General features: G+C 41.3%; 1 protein-coding gene across 2 annotated transcripts in view; it reads left to right on the forward strand.

Annotated features, from left to right (window-relative positions):
• slc25a26 (solute carrier family 25 member 26) overlaps positions 1-20,428 on the forward strand; it is a 71,274-nt gene that overhangs the window by 18,424 nt on the left and 32,422 nt on the right. The window lies entirely within an intron of this gene.

Genomic DNA, 20,428 nt, shown 5'->3' on the forward strand with positions numbered 1-20,428 from the left:
TTTAAACATTACTATAGAAAATTATTGTTTATTTCTAAACCCAAAGCCAAACCTCCATTTATGAATGTTTGATTTACCTTGTTGTTAACCCTTCTGCTCAGCTTCAGTCGCACTGGATTCAGCTTTCAAAGGTGGAACCCTGTGGGAGCTTTGGTGTATCACAATCGCAACCCTTGCAACGAGAGCTCAGTTGTTGACATGTGCACATCGAGTTATGATTGAGTTATGGGGAGTCCATATAGAGCAGTGAGGGGGTTTGCTTCCTCTGCTGGGATGCTGAGGTTGAAACTGTTTCAACAGGCACGCAGCAGAGCAGAGCAGAGCTGACCCCTGTGCAGCCCTTTTTTGGAAAGGAGCCACTTTTCACTGTCTGTGACGCAGGTTCAAAAGGGAGAGGTGAGGGGAATCACTCTCATATCCTGTCTGTACGCGCACTGATCCACAGAGGCTCATGTTTATACACCCTCATATGACTAAGACAGAACACAGGAGAGACAGAGCAGAAAGAGGGGAGAGAGACATGGCAGGGGAAGCAAAAAGTGTTTATTTTCCTCTATATATGTAAAGGCAGGATTTGTGGGACACGTGTGGAGGAGCGGAGGCTTCCTCCTGCTTTTTGTTTAGAGCTGGACCTGGCCAGAGCAGCTGCCATTAGTCCCGCAGAGCCAGACAGCGAACCCAACTCTTCTCAATGGCTTCAACGCCTCAAAAAACTTAACAACATTGGATTAAATAAAACGGAAAATGTCACAAGATCATACTGGAAAAAAGAGAAACCAAACCAAGGAAAATATAAAACTGTCGGTCGAAAATGAAATTGAAAACCTACCAGTGAGATGACGATGTTTTCCTGTTTCATTTTGGGCTCATTGGAAGAGCCATTTTTAATTTGTAGCTGTTTGCAATTACACCTTTAAAGAGTAAGATCTTTATCAGACTCTGAAAGCTGACAGAAAAACTGCCAATTAAATGAAGTTTGGCTCTACTGGTTTCAAAGATGGAGGTGAATGTTTTAAAGAATATGAGCTACTTGTGCTACCTTATCTGTTTACACTGTGATCAATGAGCAGCTTAAGAGTCCCAAGGAAACCTGTTGACCTCTGAAAGATCTGACCCTTGACATTACTTGACCTATGGAAGGGTGTTTGACTGCTTCTGTGATAAGGAGAAACAATAGAGTGTCAGCCATCTAGGTGCAGGACATTGAACTAGCAGAATGCACATACATATACATACATTAGGGAGGGGGGTCATGATTTCGGTTCTGAAGCAAAAATCCTTTGAAATAAACTTTCGATTTCGACATTCAAATTTATAAGCAGGATCGGCAATTCTCCTTGTATTTTTCTTTTCCCCACTTACTTGTGCTTGCCAACACTTCAAAGACAACACATTGTAGCTAACTGGTAGCCTGCAGCTAAACCTTTCAAGACACCGTGGCCATTACTGGAGACACAGATGGTGGAGAAACAACAGAACTGGGAAATCCTTCTGTTTCCCAGAAGTCACTGGTGAGGCAATATTGAGTGACTTATGTAAACAACAAATGCGGATTTGACTGAAAAACTATAGTTTGTAAACTACACTACATGCAGGTACCATGCACCATCTTGGGCAACACGACAAATATGGCAGGACATATTCAGAGGCTTCATACACAAATGGATTTGACTTGGAAAATACTTTTTTAAATTAAATTATTTACATTTAACCAAGGCTTTAGTGTGGTGCAATCTGAAGAAAGACAATATGGCAGTATATCAAGGGCTGAGCAATATATGAATATTATAACATTTCGTCATATGACTCTTTTCGAAAATCGTAATATTGTGATGTGGCATAAGTGCTGTCTCTTTCTGATTTTAAAGGCTAAACTAAAGTGATGATTTTCTGAATGTACCAGACTGTGATGTGTCTATTCACATTGTTTATCAGTTTTAACAGTATTCATTTATTTGATGAATCACTGTCTGTCCACATGCCTGAGGTATGGAATATCAGTTTTGAACGCCGCCCCCGTCTGAGTTGTTTGCAGGTCGAGCCGACCCTTGTTAGAAGAGTGATGGCCCTCTTAAGCTACAGAGAAAGATCCCTCTTTGTCACTGGATGATCTCTATCACTTTACCACACACGTCACACCGTGGATTAATGGTTCACTCCCACTGCCACTCTGGATGACGGATGGATGGGCTTCTGTTCACAGTGTCAGGCTGCACCTCTCATTCACATTAGTGCAGTTGCATGAATACATTTGTATCTTCACTGTCTTCTGTGCCTCATCGTACATCCACACCGGCCCATGCACTGTCGTACAGCCAGTCCCCCTGAGGTAGACATTTGCGTGGTTGCTTTTGCTGCAGATCAAACTAAACCTCAGGAACCTTTCTAAGATCAACACGCGGTCTTATTAATGACTTCTACAGTCGGATGTATTGAAGGAGTTAGCTGCCATGCTGTCAGACCCCCACGTGTGCTTTCTGCTCTCGCGGACTTGGCCAGGACACAGTGCGGGGCTTTCTGCGGTTCCCTGTTGAGGATGATGCATTGGAAGTCTGTGCCACAGAGAGCCATGGATCACACACTTATGTTAAGTACGTTTGTCCCCATTGAGCTCTTCAATCCACTCAAAAATCCATCATTGTGGCTATAATTCGTAATGCAGGGATTCTCTGAGCATTTTTGCGCAGAGACTTATTACCAATACCTACTGCCAGACATTTTTCCAGGAAAAAAAAGGACACTGTTGTTTTTGACAGCTACAGTTATAGTTGTTTTTGTGTCTCTTCCCCTGTGTTGCGTGTGTGAGTGCTGTGGACACGACCACAGTGGCTGTGTCAGTCAGTGTGTCTCTCTCCGGGTCTCGGGGCTATGTTTGCTTCCCACAACTTTTACGCATGTTTGTCTCAATCCAAGCAGAAAACCTTTGGTGCTCCACATGTGTTTCTAATAACACACAGCCACGACGGCCTGGCAAGAGACTGTGGGTGGGGGGGCGGGGTGGTGGTAGGGTATGTGACAGAGGGGGGTAGTAGTGCTGTAACAGAGGGAAAAGGGACAGCAGTGGTTTGAATGTCATGTGGAAGGAAATAAGTGTCAAGACCATGCTTGTGTATGCTGGAAATCTGGGGCCAGTATACAAGATTGAGTGTGATACATTATTCCCCTGACGGCAATTCTTGCAATTCAGATTTTGTTTGAATTGGACACCTGTTCCACTTGAGTTTAGCAGGCATTAATGTGACATAATACCAGCACTGCTTAAATGCTGTAATCCCATTTCAGTCAGTCAGCCTATTATAAAGTCACTTTAAGAAATCTTTACACGAGTTAAACCTTCAATCAGATCCACTCTAAATAACAGTAATGTCTTATTTTCTCTTCATCGTGGAGTGACAGGAGATAGTGAGAGTTAAGGGAGTGGAAGGAGGATAAATCCGTGCTGTGCAATAGCCAGACATGTGAGTAGTACTCTGTAATTACAGCACCACTTCTCTTTCATGAGAAGCAACGGTGCACATCCTCTCGTTTTCTCCCCTCCTTCCTAAAAGTGACTTGCATTTTTAAATCACTTTACGATTTGCAGGGCTGTTTTGTAGTTTGTGAGGTTTCCTGTTGCATAAGTGCCCTTTTTTCCCAGACAGTCATATGAGGCTCTCCAGAGGCAGCACCTGCTCCAACCCCCCCACCCCCCACCCGCTTCCAAACGGCCAGCCAGGCATATTCCTGCCCCCTGTTCCTCAGTCACAACCATCACCGTGCTCGCAACAGTGCTTACGACCCAAAAGCATCTGGAACAGAGCACCTGAATGTCAAGGGTCACGCTGTGATGTCACTGCTTAATGTCTAATGGAAAAAAAGAAATATAAAGTGTCACTCGCACCACGAGCATTCACCTCACTCAACCCCAGCAGAGGTTAGGAGTTCAAAACAATTCATAATTCAACACTCATCTACATTCACGGCAGTCCAAGCTGGGGCTGTTGTTTATGTGAGCCGAGGGGTTTAATGTTTGTGCTCCATATACCACAATAGCAATTCAAACCATGTCAGATTAATGAAAGAATTCACTTCTCTTTTTTGTTCATGTTGGGAGCCAACAATGAGAGAGTCTTTACTAAACAAAGGAGTATTTTTGTTGTAAAAGAACATTGTTAAGTGAGCCATTTCTCTCCAGCACATCTGTACAAACTTATAAGCCACAGTGGCTTGGTTCAAGGCATGATTATAATCAGTCGGTCTACTACTAATATCTCAACAACTATCTGATGGACTGGCATGGAATTTGGTACAGAAATTCATGGTCCCCAGAGGATTATTTCCTCTTTAGTGACTTTTCTTCTCGTGTCCTTTTGGTTTTGCGGTAAATACTATAGCAAATATTGAATGGGTTGCAAACAAATATAGGGATATCGAAGGTCCCTAGAGGAGGGTTTTCCCTTTTCACATACTCTGTATGAGGGTCTTTTTACAGCTGAAGGTTTAAACCAAGGATACATTTGATTAGTTTTAGTTTCACATTGTTATGATGCGAGCACACCAAAGAAGTATTTATACATTCGTCCTGTCATCATCACCTATTTGAGCTGCATCTCCCGATACTTGTAATAAAATATTAGACAGGCCTCCCCATCCTCTTGTATCTGCTCTCTAGTGTCGTCGTTTTTGTCAGTATTTTACAACTGACTCCTGCTCTCCTCAATCTACTGTGGCATTTTGTTTTGTTGTGTTTTTCTTCTGACTGTTAGCCTATCCTGCTTCAGTGTTTCAGAAGCAAGACACAAGAACTTTATTGGGTCTTGAGGATCTAAAGCATTTATTCAGAAACAAACCAAAATCACTATAGCACTCAGCTCTTACTTTAAGAAGCTATGCTGCTCCTATAACATTGTAAGAGCCTGCCAGAACTTCCTGTAATTTGTCCACCAGCCATCTGTAAATTTGATTCGGATCAAATTGAAGAGTCACCTAAAAATTAAGTCAATGAGACGAGTCGCCAGACAATGCCAAACAAATAGGCAGTGTTAATGAAATGAAATTAATGAAATGATGAATCTCAATATCATGCTACCTTAGCACATCAGATATTTTTTATTTGAGGAGCCTACAGATTGAATATTGGTGCAAGGGCTGTGTTTCCTTCTTGAAAAAAAAAAATCACTGACTCAGTATAATGTTGTGCAGCCTTTTGCCGAGGTGTGTGTGTGTGTGTGTGTGTGTGTGTGTGTGTGTGTGTGTGTGTGTGTGTGTGTGTGTGTGTCTGTGTCTGTGTGTGTCTGTGTGTGTGTGTGTGTGTCTGTGTGTGTCTGTGTGTGTGTGTGTGTGTGCTTCAAAGTGGCTGCGTCACTGCCAGTATACACTTCTCTCAATATGGAGATTCTGTTATTTCCAGCTGTGCGGCTGCTGTTCTTATCTGATTCCCAGCTGATAAGATATGTTTCTGTTAGTGAGAAACATTTCAGTTGGCCGTCAGGCAGTGATTGGTTTGCTGGAATGACTCGGGTCTATGTTTTATTGCTGTGGGCACTGCTCCCAGAAAGCATAGTGTGCGTGTCTGTGTGTGTATATTCCTCTGCCATATGTGTTTTCATATGGGCATGTGTGTGTGTGTGCCATGCTGGAGATATCAAAGCAAGAAGCCTTATTCTAAGTGATGATGTTTAGTGTCCCCGGCAGCCATTGTAGTCTCATTTAGCCACTTGTTAGCAACTTTTTAAGGACATGTAAAAATTCCAAAAGTCACAAATCGGGGTATTTACCATATAAATAATGGAAGTAGTGACCGTGACGTCACCCAGTGGTTTGTGGACTGCCCGTTGGAAGCCTCGAGTTCAGCGTTATACTCATCGCCATCTTGTGTCGCCATCTTGTTTCCGATACGCAGAGCAGACTATAATTGAACTGTGGCAGAGCGCGAGGGATCTGACGACACTGACTACACGCCTCTCTACACCGGCAACCCGACTGAGAGAAGCCGCTGCTAATTCATTCTAGCATTAATTGGAGCATTAACTGGGATGTTAGTTTTGGCTAGCAAAAAAACAAAAACATATGTATCTTTCTTACCTCAGAAAACTGAGCAGCGACTCCTTGTAGTGTCTGTTAGTCCAACCAAACACTGAACAAGACATTTTTACTGAACAAAACGTTCAAATAAACTGTCATTAACTGAAAATACAGTGTGAAAGGGTCAAAGTTATGAGACCAAATCAGTAAACGTCCTCTTTTCTATCTATATAACGTTATATATAACTTTATTGACACAGTGCCGTGGATACGCATTGTTCTGCTTCTCTCCTGATTACTGCTTGCCTTGTTAGCCATCTGTCAATCAAAGGTAGCCACGCCGCAAATCATATGATTCTTTATCTTCTATTTTCTTCTAAATGGGGCCATTATTTGAACTATTAACATCAAATTGTCTTGAAGAAGATTTTTTATTAGCGATTGAGACCATCGTGTTGTCCTAAAAACTGTATTAATTAGTTAATAAATCAAGTGAGAAGTTTTCTCATTTTGCATTGAAATTAATGGACAGAAATGTTTTTCAGCCACACTTAGCACCCCCTGCTGGAATTTTTGGTAGAATGCAGGCTTAAGGCACTTCATGGTTTGCCTCCCTGCTCAGACCCAGAGGTTTGCCGCCTGGTATTTACTAATGGTTTTTATGTCATATAAAAAAAAACCACACCCCAAACACCACAGACCTTATTTCAGACATTTAACCAAAAACCCATTCAAAAGCCTCATTGAGATTAAGAGGATAGATACCATGGTGCTAAAATGCTAACTTACTTCCAGGTTTAAGAACTCATTCCTGTGGCGCCCTATTGTCAGCACAATTTAAAAAAAAATGATGCCACACCACTGAGGATTGCAGCTAACATCCAGCAAGCTGGAGCCTTTCTGCATCTATTGACTACCCCCCAACTGATAGTACTTTTCAGAACCACACAACATAGCACAGTATTATGACGCCAACAATGAGATAGATAGAATGTTGAACAATGGTGTCCATTAAGCTTCAGCTTTCTCCAACTCAGAAATATGTGCTCGGTGGCCTCTGCGCTTCTCCGCCAGCTGTGTAGCTAGGCTAACGCTGCACCTTCAACCTCTCCCATGCTTCGCACCAACACATTTTCTTTTAGTCCACTCTCCCACGTCTTACTACTCGCCTCAGCCAGACCCTCAGGCAACCATACATCTCTCTTCCTGTCAGCAGCTAATTGGTTGACCCTCAGGGCATCCTGTGTCGCACCACACCACCATTCATTGGCTCATGTGCACTCTGGCATTGATGTCATCTGTCAGTGGCTCTGACAGATCCTAACTGTCATGTTTTTAATCCAATTATAGTGTTTACTTGGGTCGATATCCAACCAGTAAGTTATATTTCAAGCACAACATGTAAACAAACTGTGTGGTAGCTTTATACAGAATAATAAATCTGAAATCTGAAATTTGAAATCCCATGAGAATGTTCCATTGCATCAGTTCCTGGCTGTACTTCACATCACTTTACTAAAGCCTGTGGAGAAAATGAAGCATCAGGTGTCTGTTGATAAGGACGTTTGTGTTTTTCCCTTTCGTGCCTTCGTCTGTTCTGCTGTATTAGGCGTCCATTTTGAAGCAACAAGCTGCACACAGGTGGGAGGAAGAAAAAATCACCAGCACAACATAAATATTATTCCGAGTTTCTGGGAAGCATTTCTCTCATGTCGATGGAATTGCTCTCTTGAATCTTTGCCAGCACACTGTTTCCCCTCCTACAGCACCACCACCACCACCACCACCACCTCCTCTCCTCCTTCTTTTCCTCTGCTGCTCCCTCTCTCTCCTCCTCCGCCTCAGAACAAGTCTTAATTTGTCAGGAATATTACTGCGCTGTGCCGACATTCGCCGGGCTGCGGCAGCTTATTGGAACAGAGGCCAGGTGTGATTTGATTTGCTCACGGGAGATGTGCCGCCACTCAAACCTCTCCCAAGTTTGGCTTGTTTAAACATACACACACACACTCCGCGCTGCCCTTGGCATTCAAAACTGTCAGATGGAATTCTTCAGCAAGTGCACTCGCTTGTGTTCTAGTTTTTACAGCACCGGCGAGCTGGAAAGGTTAGGATGAGTGATTGCCATAGTCGCTTAAGGCAGAACACTCCTCATAGTTACACAGTATAGGCCTTAAAGGGACACATGCTCAAGCTGCAGGATGCTCACAACTGCATGGCCTCCAATGCTCTCTAATCTGTGACAAATTTAGGTTTTGAGGAACTGCACTGAGCACAGGGGGAGTTATGCTTTGTATGTGTTATAGGTTTAGGTTTGGATAGGCGTATGATTTGTGTGAAGTATGCCTCAGGGGAGTGTAAAGACAGGTGTGTGTGCATGTGTGTGTGCTTGAACTGATACAGCATATGGGGGTCTGTTTTTTGTTATAGGGAGAGCAGGCCTTGGCTTCCACTAACCAGCACTATACAACCACCAAGAGAGAAGTAATCCAACCTTCTCTCTCTCTCTCTCTCTCTCTTGCTCGCTCTCTCTCGCTCTCTCTCTCTCTGGCACTCTCAGTTTCCCCCTCTGTCCCCTCCCTTCTCCCTCTCTCTCCCCGAGGCCTCTCTTATGAAGTGAGAGGCCAAACACAGGCCCGGAGTGCCGGATCAGGCTCCCTCTATCGATTGACTTTATTTATGTGTTTGTTTATTTATTTAAAGGCCCTGAACCCCTCTGTCCCTGAGGTGTACTTAGGTGCCACACACACACACACACACACACACACACACACACACACACACACTCTCTCTCATTCTCCCTCATACTGGACTGTACACATACAGATTCCTCCTGTGCTCCTGTGTTTAGCCAGGGTTTTTGCAGCGTCACTGTCGGGTGTAACATGTGTCGTCACTGCAATAACTAGGTGTGATATTAGCTCATGTGTGCACGCACTACTTGTGTTCACTGTTTAGAAAAATAACATATTGAGCTGCTATGATAGGGAAATAATTAACAGGCCTGTTAAAACTGGGATGATGTTGGAAAATTAAATTCATAAGCACTCCCTAATTTCCAGTGACTATAAAATAACTTTTTGCATTAAAAATATAGAAAGACATCTTTAAAAAACACCTTTTGAAATTGTTTTTTGGAATGCTGAAACAAATCTGACCAAACTTTTGCAGTGAAATTACAGTTGTAAATGCATGAGTGAGTGATTCTGACTAAATTTTGTGGACGTAGTCAACATGACGTAAGCCACTGGTTTATGGACTGGGTTTTGAAGCATAGACTTTGGGAGCCGAAATGATGCTACGTCATCAGTGAACACTAGTGCTAGCTACTTAGCTTTATTAGCAAGCGGGAATTGTTGCTCAAAATGAACAACTGAAGAGTTCAACCAAACAATGAAAAAAAATACACTGTTAAAAAAAGTGCAATTATCAATATGTAAATATAAGTTTTCTTCGCCCTAAATCATCCCGTTTCACTTTCTATTTTACGCTAAAAAGGGAAAGTAACAAAATGCTGTTTTGAAGAAGACTGAGAATATTAACTCGTTATGAGAATGTTTACCGAGGTAATAAATCGAAAGAAAAGAAGGGTAATTTTCCTGTTGACTAACATACAAATGGACTTCTTTTTGTCGCCCCCTGCTGGCTATTAGAAAGAATGCAGCCTCAGGACCCGGTTGTTGCGCTAGAAATTACTGTAAAAAATGTTTTTATTGTTACTTTTTAATTTTCCGAGATGAGACGAGATCGGGCGTGTTCAGGGTGGTATGGCCGTAAGCCAAAGCTTACAGCTCCTGGTATTCCCAGGCGGTCTCCCATCCAAGTACTGACTAGGCCCGACCCTGCTTAGCTTCAGCTTAGCTTTTTTTCTGGCTAAACTGTGGAGTGTGCATGTTCTCCCCGTGTCAGCATGGGTTCCCACCAGGTACTCCGGCTTCCTCCCGAATAGGTTTAAATAGTGACTCTAAATTGCCTGTAGGTGTGAATGAGAGCGTGATTGTTTGTATCTATATGTCCAGGGTGTACCCCGCCTCTCGCCCAATGTTGGCTGGGATCGGCTCCAGCCGCCCGCGACCCGAGTGCGGATAATAGGTTAAGGTGAATGAATGAATTTTTCATTTTCCACATCATTATAAATGCCTTTATAAAATATATATATATATATATATATATATATTGTATTGTATTTATTTAATCCCCTGGCCTGGTATTCAAAAACAGTCCAGCTGGAGTTATTTTAGGGAAATAATTGGTGCCCCCCACGCATCGTTTACTCAGAGCTCAGGGTATTGCAACATGCACCCTTATCGCATATCTGTCATACTTTATTAGAATAGCACTAACCAGCAACATAGCCTGCGTGTGTGCATTTGTAGCCTATATGCGCAGCATGTGCTTGTGCTTTTTGTAGCATGTAATGCTTGTTCTTGTACTTTTGCCGGTGTGTGCTTCTGTGTGCGTGTCTTGTCTCCATATATACATCCAGATTGTCCTTCAGCTGACAGACAAACAGGTCTGGCTTCTTCCCACTCAGTGACTTTCTAAGACTGACGTTGAACACTTGGCACAGTCACATATAGAGGTGTCCAACGCCACCTGCCTCACCGCCATGATTAATGACTTTATCAGCTTTCAACATATTAAAATCTGATCTCTGACTGTTTGTTATCGGCGTGTCACCACAGTCAGTTCTTCTTCATACTTTTGTGACACACAGCAGATGGAATGTGGGTGTGTCTGGATGTTTTTGTGTATTACTTTGGCAAGTGAATCCAGCTTACAGCCCTGTTGCATTAGCAGGTAATAAATGTGGACTTAGACTGGGGGCTTTGCTCCGCCTGGCCAGGCCGCATGATTTTTTTTTCATGTGTCTTTTGGTCTTCACATGGCCCACAGTGATTCCTCACTTTGAATAAGGCTGCTGTTGATCGCTTCACCATCTGACTCCCATCTGCTTTCTCTTGGAAGCTCTCCTCTCCTCTCCTCTCCTCTCCTCTCCTCTCCTCTCCTCTCCTCTCCTCTCCTCTCCTCTCCTCTCCTCTCCTCTATAAAATTTTTTATCTAATCACTTTTGCAAACAACTTCCAGGTCAATAGGGTGTACTGTACCACTACGGAAAGAGTATGAGTGCAGTGGAAATGCTGAGCCTGATAGATTGTGATGCAGTTGAAAAACTACTGCTATAAAAGTCACTGAATTAAATAGAAGACTGGACAGTAAAACTGTTGCACTAATGTGAACTCTTTAGTGACTCATCGTTTCCTAAAATGACTACTTAAAATTTCGAAGGAGCCATTGTTGATTTTATTTTGCGTATAAATTGAATTTGAGAGAGTACACATGGTCTCATTTGAAATGGTACATTTGGTAAAGTCCAAATCCACGGGTGTAGGAGGGTTTGCCAAATGGATTTGGAATGGTGAGTCAGTATCAAATACTAACAGAGGATCCAGCAGACTTCTCTGGCTCATGAATCATTTGCTTTTTTGCTCATTTGCTCCACATCTGGTGGCAAGAGCCGAGCAGAATGAGTTGCAACTGCGTAAGTTGTTGGGTTCAGGATTGCACCATGCTGTCTTGACTGAGTTGAAGTGTGAGTAGTGGTTTTCTGAATACTGTTATTTGTGTCTGGGTTTCATAATGTAGCAGTAAAATCTGGGAGGGCATCATATTTGTCATTTTAAAGACAGTAAACAATGTGATTAAGCCTTGCTGTTGTTGTGAAAAGTGAGATGACTTCCAGTATCACAAAGACAGTTTGATCAACTTACTGTTTGTTTTTTGGTTTAGTTTTTTAATTTGGTTGCCAAAGTAAATGGTAGGCTGTGTCCACATCTCCGTCCAGGTTTAGCCACGCTGGCAGCTCTGTGGAGCTGCTGCCAGTCCACCACTTTGGTCCAGGCTGAAATATTTTAACAACTACTAGAAGGATTGCCATGAAATTAGTAACAGATATCCATGGTGCCCAGATGATGGATGCTCATGACAATAATGATCGACTGACTTTCCCCCCCAGCCCTGTGGTTTGTGGTTTTGAGTGAAATGTCTCAATAACTTTTAGACGGACTGCCATGAAATTTGGTACAGAAATTCCTGCTTGCCAGAGAATGGGTTGAAAAAACTTTGGTGATCCCTTAATTTTTCTTAAATTATTAAGTAAATTGTAATCTTTGTCACTATTATCAACCTTTTATCTGCATTTATTTACCAGCATCAAAATGGGAAGGAAATGCTAAAGTTGTAAAGCTTGCTTGATTTGATTGGCTGCCTGGCCAACATTGATATTGACAAATAGTGCAACTCTGATTCTCAATATGAACATTTGAGAATATTTGACCAACGTGGTGCAAAACAAGTGCATGCCAAACAGCCAGGTGGAACTTTTGGTAAGGGCAAGGCATTGTGTTGGCCATATTTCTGGTCACACTGTTTAATGTGAACACTGCATTTCTACGTCAAGATTGTCACGATGAATGATAAAATTTCCACCATCACACAGGTACCTTAAACAACACACCCTCCATCAATGCAGACCCCTGCACTCTTTTACTGCAGGGCTGTTTTTGGTCTGAAACGCCACCTAATCTTTTTCTTTGCTGTCAGTTAAAATTGTGGGTTGGTTTGTGATACCAGTGAGAGATTTCTGGTAACACAATGTCAAGTGGAGGTAGTGTTTATCAGCAGTTCAGAGTTTGACAATTGACCAACTATGTGTGGAAGATGTCCTGTTGCTGCTTGTTTTAAGAAACACTTGCCAGCCAATCAGTATTTTTTAGACATGGTATCAAGTCTCTAGTGCACTGTTAATGTTAGGAGGACGGCACAAACTAGCCCTATATCATCTCAATGGTACTATATTATGCTAAATATCAGACATGCCAAGATAAATTGTTACATTTTGTTGGAAAGAATCTGAATTCTGTTTCTGTTTCCAGTAAAGTTGTTTTAAGAGGGCCGTTCCACAGTAGCAGCAGCAGGTAGATGTTTTAAAGATTAAGAACTGCAAACATTAAGAGATGAGGAACTTCTTGGAAAGGGATCTGTTGGAAAAGATGAATAATGTCTCATTTGTTGGTTTGGCCATCCATACATTTGTCTGCTTGTCTCTTCATTTCAATATCCATCTTCCTTACTCCTTTCTCTCTCCTTCTAAATACTCATCAGTATGCAGAGGCTGCAGTATGACCTATTAAATGTCATTTGTCAAATTGCAGCCAACTGGCTTGCCTGCAATCAGGCTCAATGTGAATATATTTTGACATGTGTTTTTCCTGCCCTCCGCTGAGTGCCTAAGGACCTGTGACAGCCCAAAGCTTCTCTGAATACTAATAAAGTTAGCACTAATACAGTTGGCAAGGACGCACATACACACACAAACATACCCACACACACACACACAAACTGGAGCACTGTCAGCAGAATGACACAGCAGACCCAATCTCCATATTCCTATAATATAGTACCTGACAGTCACAGCAAGTGGCACTGTCACCTTTGATCAGTGACAAAATGTGTCAGACAGCTAACATAAAACCCTGCTCCTCTCTCTCTCTCACACACACACACACACACACACACACACACACACACACACACACACGCAGACACACACTCATCTGGGGAAATATGATTAAGCATGCCGACATATTCATAGAAAAATGCAGTCACACACATGCAGGATAACAGGTCTGTGTGAGAGCTGGTCATGTGGTTCCCAGCAGTGGAATCTGGTCCCTGGAGGCCAGCTGGATGACACAGATGTTTGTGGACTTGGGGAGCAGATGCTGCTGAGCTCCTGGAACAAAGTTTTTACTTTGTGGCCAAGTTGCAGAGTCATACTTTGGCATGATTTGATCAAAAACAGGTGAGTGTAGCTCTAACCTCAGAGATGACCAAATGTGATCCTTACCATTTACTCTGGGATGCAGAAACACATCAGAAGAAGTGAGTGGTCAGTAGGGTGGGTGAAGTAGATTGGTAGAAGGAGAGAGAGGAATTTGATATTGGTTTATTGCAGACAGTTAAGAGGAAGATATACAGCAGTTTCGACAGCCAAAAATTTGAGGGTAGAAACCAGAAACAGAGGACCAGACAATTGCGTAAACAGAAGATCTATCATGAATATTTCAGCTTAACTAGTCTAGAGTGAAACTGGTTAAATGGTAAAATTACTCAGTGCAAGACCTGACAGACTTCTGACTCAAACAATGTCTTATCCAGAGCTCAACACTAACTTTAAAAGTGGTTGCCAGGCTGGCGAAAAAGCTAACAATTATTTTCATTATTGATTAATTTGATGATTATTTTCATTTAATCATATGGTATACATAATGTCAGCAAATAGTTTTTAAAAAAATGTCACAGAGCTGAGCCACGATGACATCATCAAATTGCTTTCAAACAGTCCACAAAGAACTGCACTATCACTATCAAGACAAAAAAAGAAAATAAGAGCAGAAAATTCCCCCAATTTAGAAGATGGAACCAGTAAATGTTTGGCATTTTTGCATAAAAAAATGACTTTAGTGTGTAATCCAAGCATGTCCTCCCAACAGTTGACAACACATTGACAACCAGAAATGTCTAAGTGCCACTTAAAAAAAAGTCAGTAGGATTAATCCTTGGGGGACTCTGGATATGTGTACGAAATGTCATTGCAGTTAATTAATCTAATGTTCCAACAATCATGACTCCTGGTTTGGTTAAAATGAAACCTTTATTCACAGAGTGAGATGTGACGACATGCTGGCTCTACAGATTGTCTCTCTGCCATTACTGGCCTCTTTGTGCTACTGTGTTAGCTCATTCTTAGAAGGCGGACCATTACATTAGTAAAAGTAAAAGAAAAAAAGCCAATGTCATGCGAGGTATTTGCCTAATCGCCCAACCCTACATTCTGTCCAATAGCTGTAAAGCCGCTGGCATACTTAAACAAATGTACAAGATTTAAATGTTTTCAATCGTCAACCTCCCTCTTTTTTTGCTCTAGAGATGATTACTTATACGTCTGCTACCAGAGCATGTGTGTTTTTTGTGTCAGCATTTTTCCGTCAAGTGATAGGTCATGTTCGCAGACCTCAACAACGTGTTAAACGCACTGGGTGTGTTCGTCTCCCTGGTTATCGTTATGACTCGGTTACTGCTCACATGGCCATGGAAGTGTGCTGATTGGCTCAAGCTGGAGTTGAGTGTGCTAGTAAAGTTTTGGCAGGCAGAGGAAAACCTCAATCGTTTTCAATGGACATAAACATCACTGCAGCTCTGCCTTCAGAATAGTGATTTCCTCTGCTAACTGATGATCATTTAAATAACAGCTACACATTAAGTCTGTGAAATGATACTCTGAAACAAGATAAAAACATGCTCTCTCTTATTTGCCTCGAAAGTAAACATTTTGATGGTGTAATTGTGGGATTCTGATTGTTTACAACCTGATGATGCTAACAGACAGCTCTTTTCTATGGGATTTGTGTAGTCCCATCTGTTTTTTCGGGTTTACATAACGAGTCTGGATTGGGTGGCCTTCATCCACACACACTCACGTAGCACATTTGGCTTGGCTTCATGGCACTGAATAGTCCATGGTAGCTGAGGCATTATACTAGGCGGGGAGACAGAGTCAGCAGTTAGCAGCATGCAGCAGTGTGGATTTTATGCTGCCTGGCTGCCTTAATGCTAGCCTAGCGTGGCACGACCCTGGCTGTCTGCGAGGCTGTGTGCTAGTCTACCATGACATAGCTCAGGTCTCAGTGTGCCCTCAACACTTGTGGCAAAACCTCTTTGTAACTGTAATATGAAAACCATGCACCACCCACTGGCCCAACGGTTAAAAAAACTGTCAAACAGGTGAGGAACAGGTGGTTCCTCACAGTGCAATACACTGAGTCCCTAACTTACAAAGTAACTAGCTGCACAAGATAAGTGTGGATCATTTTCTTTATGAAAGCTCAATGACGGTTGGCTTACCATCTACTGAATTTCATAGTGATTTAGTTAAAATGTCACATTCTGCAATATTTTTTCGAAAGTTGGGTAATGCTTAATTTGTAACATACTGTGCTTCACTGTTACAGATTTGGCCACAAAGCACTTTGTTACAGTGTCAGACAAAGATATTCAGTTAAATATAGGACATCTCAGTATTTAAAACGCTGAAAACAGCATTTTCTATCATTTTTGCATGAGAAATTACTTTAATGATGATTCGATTATCATGTGAGAAATCATGCGCAATAACTCAATTTGTCACACTGTTATGTACAATTATGTATCCGTGTAATATCTATATATTTTTTTCTATATTTCCACATTTCTATTTTATTCTATTGTACATATCTCTATTTACTTCAAATGTATTCTATATTTCATATTTATATTTGTACATATCTTTATTTACTTAAGACTTGCATTTGTATTTATATTGTTGTATATTTAGTGTAGCATGCTTTTTCTAATCTTTATTTTATTTACAGAATTACTTTCTATTCTATTCTTTTACAGCAGCAACTGTAACAACGCAATTTCCCCCCTAAATAAAGTATTTTTGATTCTGATTATTAAAATTGTTGGCAATTAGTCAACTAAATGTTGCAGCTCTACTGTCTCCTAAAAAAATGAATTTCCCATACAACAAAATTGCATGCTCAGTTTTTACATTAAATTCAACACATTTATTCCTGTTGCAGTTTTAAACATGTTAACAGTGTGAGAAGGTCACAGTTTGGTTAGATTTAATGAAAGATCATGGTCTTGGCTAAAACAACTTAAGCAACTGTACTAACCTATGTACGTATGTTAAAATAAGTCAGTGTTGACATTTAGACAGGAGCAGTGGTCTCCTGGGTGAAAGTCCTGTGTTTGTTTGAGGCGTCCATCCACACCAACCTTCTCCCTACATGGATTGCTGTGGACTTTGATTAGAAAATGATTTGTGATCGGTCAATTTTAAAATTTTATTTCGGGAGAAAAACATTTCCCTTTCAAAAATAACTGACTGTAAAGTTTTAGAGTATTGAAATGTAAGGCTGAAATAACATACAGTCTCATAAAATTCAAAGCTGTTCAGAGTTGTTTCTGGTGAAGTGATGTACAGTCTCTGCTTTTCCCCGTGTGCCTACACTGCTTGTGAAAATTTCATTAAAACTTCATTAAAAATGACTTGGAGTCAACTTGAGGTACTAGAAGATATTTATTTGTATTGATTATTATCTGTGTCTTGGTTGAACAAGACAGTGATTTATTTTTTAAAGTATTTGTTCGAGCAGCACAGTTTTGGGGGTGTTTTGAAGGTGGTTCGTTCACCTTCAGGCACTTGAACTGATCTAATTGAATAACAACTGTCACACATAAATCCTTAAAATCTGTATTTTCAGAAAGTGTGAAGACATTAGCTGTTTTGCCTGAGGAGGAGGAGGAGTACAAAGATTTATTTATTTATTTCAGTTCCCACAGTGCCTCATCCTGTATCTGTGTATTAGATCATTAAAGTGTGCTTATATAGTTGCTTTGGATTAGTGATATGTTGTGTGACTCTTCTTATGATTTTAATTAATAATGTTTACACACATTTTATGGGAAATGTAAATCCTCCCTTGAATGGCAGATGGGATTTCCAAATAAAAGCAGCTCCGAGGGCTATAGCTTGCCTAAAACCCAATATCAGGCCATAGAGATGAACTTTAAATTGACAAATTGCTAAAAAGTTTTTCACAGAGTATTCCAGTCCCTCGTGGCAACACATCTCTGGGTTCAAATGATCTGTCTTCACTCAAAGCTACAGGGACAGGAAGGTTATGATGAGCAATGTTCAGTCTATCAGGTGCAACAGTGATGCACACGTCTATCTCCAAGGTTACCTCACCTGAAAAACAATAGCAAAGCCAAAATAAAAAAAATCTCCCTTGGGCTGTTTTGAGAAATGCTGCTTGTTTTTTTAGTGCAAGTCAGAGCAGTGACACAAGGAGTGAAGACATTGCACGCATTTCTCAGCTCGACAGAAAATGAAAAGACTTCAGGTTGGTTTTTGATTGGGATGTTCACAGTAGGCTGATTCAGTGATTTAGGAAACAAAAAGATAAGGGAGGGAGAGATGGATTAATTGACCAATCTCCTTTCTTCACGACTTCTCTTTCTGTCTCTACCTGTCTGTATTTCTCATTTTGCTGAGAGAATTATTACGTCTGTCAACTCCTTCCATCCCTACACCAACATCAGGCTAACCATTGCATCTGTACGTCCGAGCTTGTTGATGTGAGATGAGAAGAAAGCAATTAGTTCACATGTCCTCCACCCTGTGTTTGATTTCATAACATATAAACAAACACACACAGTTGGATTCTGCCATACACCAGAATCATACATGTTTCAAATGTATGTGTGCCCCCAGCCCTCCCTTAACTAATGGCTTGTCAATTTTAATCAGGTCACATGTGGTTTTCAGACGTTCCATCTCTGCCAGGCAACACACACACACACACACACACACACACACTCAGTGTGCCAGGGGTGTCAAACCAAGTCATAAATCATTGTTGGATCAGTCTTACCAGATTCTCTGCAGAACCACTCTCATCATAAAAAATATTGTGAACATATTGCTCAATCATGTTATGGAGCAGGTATAAAACGATTAAAATGACTCAATTGTGAAAATAAACTTAAGTCTAAATTAGGGATGTCAAATCTCAAAAATAGGCATCAGGGTTGATGAAGGCCTTTTTTAAATGGTTGGTATTAACTATATATTGAACATGAACCATAGCCCAATCTTTGATTAATGTCAGCTATCAAACATCAGATCAGGGGCAAAGAAAACTTGATCAAGACATCCCTTGTTTTATTATGAAATGAGTCAGGGCGTAGTTTTGTGTAATCTCACTTATCAGCACATCAAATGCTTACATTTAGTAATAGTGGCTAGTGCCCCGATACCTCCCTCCCTTCTCTCTGTCTCTCTTCCTGACCTGGAAAAATTGAATCGTGTAGGCAATAAAAGACAGGTGCACTTTTATTCTTTTCTGAACGCTCTCTCATCTCGCCACAGTTGGAAAACAGAGGTGTACTCCCTCCTCATGGTAAAACACTCCACTTTCAGACTTTCAGGTTGCTGGATACCAGACCGACATCAAATACAGTTTTTAGATCAAGGACTGAGAGAATTTGTTTCTGTTAACCCAGATAGACCAGAGGAGCGCTAAGAGTTTCCACTGGATCATTTCTGACAGCTCCATGTACTAGGCCCGCTTTATCACTCAGCAATCCAATGTTTTATTGGGTTGTGCCTAAAAGATGAACAAAACAAAATAAACAATAAATCAGTGATATTTTTGTTTGCAGCATTTGTAGACTATGGGTAGCAAAATACCTATTCAGGAATGGACTATCCACTGCATCAAAGCCAAGTTGCAGCTCAGGGTTTTCAAATTCACTGTTCCTACTTAAACCTACAAAAAAATACTGCTCTATAATTCATAATGTATGTAACCCACATAATCATGAGCGGTGGGCCAGGGCATGTTTTGTCAGATGACGTAGTATAAAGAGTGATAAAGTCTGCAATGACACTTGGCATGAAGTCCGGGGGGATAGATGAGTAAAGCAAACACAGGACATTCAGCCAGGACGCTGTTGTTTCTGTCCTGTTTTGAAGTAGCCAATTCACAGAGTTTAAGCATTCGCAGGAGCTTATTGCTGATAAAATATGCTGGCGATGGCCATCATTTCAGCTGACAAAATCTACATTCATCAACTAGAAATCAGAAGCTTGCTTTTGGTGAATTCTTTGGACTAGAAGGGAAAGCGAAGGGTTTTAACCACGTTACATGTGGCGGGGCTAAACGAACAGTCAGTTTGAGAGTACTAGTCACGTGTTTCTGTCTGGTTGTACGTTATTTTTGCAGTATATTTTACAGTATTGGCCTGTAAAAACTTTTATATTGAGCGCTCAGAGAGCATATGCGGCACATACCCTTTAAGTTAATCTACTGCAGAGTGTTTACATGAGGTCAGATGATTTGGACAAAGTGCTTAGTAAGCTCATTAACAGGCATAAACACAGTACATGCATTCTGTTTGTGCTTGAGCTGACTCAGTCAGATTGGTCCAGCTTTTAGCGACGTGCTAACGTAGTGTCATGGAACATGTTGGAGGAGGCGGCGCAGATGGATGAATGATCCTCTTGTTGCTGAGATCAAAGACTGATGAAACGACTCAGTGTCACTTTATTTATTTCTCTCTTTGGTTTTTGTTTTTGTTCCCTCTCTTCCTTCCTGTCCTGCCATTCCTGCAGTGCAAGATGACAGGAGACGTGTGTGTGTGTGTGTGTGTGTGTTTGTGTGTGTGTGTGTGTGTGTGTGTGTGTGTGTGTGTGTGTGTGTGTGTGTGTGAGAGAGAGAGTGTGAGTGTGTGTGTGTGTGTGTGTGTGTGT

Source organism: Centropristis striata, chromosome 3 (assembly GCF_030273125.1).
Source record: "Centropristis striata isolate RG_2023a ecotype Rhode Island chromosome 3, C.striata_1.0, whole genome shotgun sequence".
NCBI lineage: Eukaryota > Metazoa > Chordata > Actinopteri > Perciformes > Serranidae > Centropristis > Centropristis striata.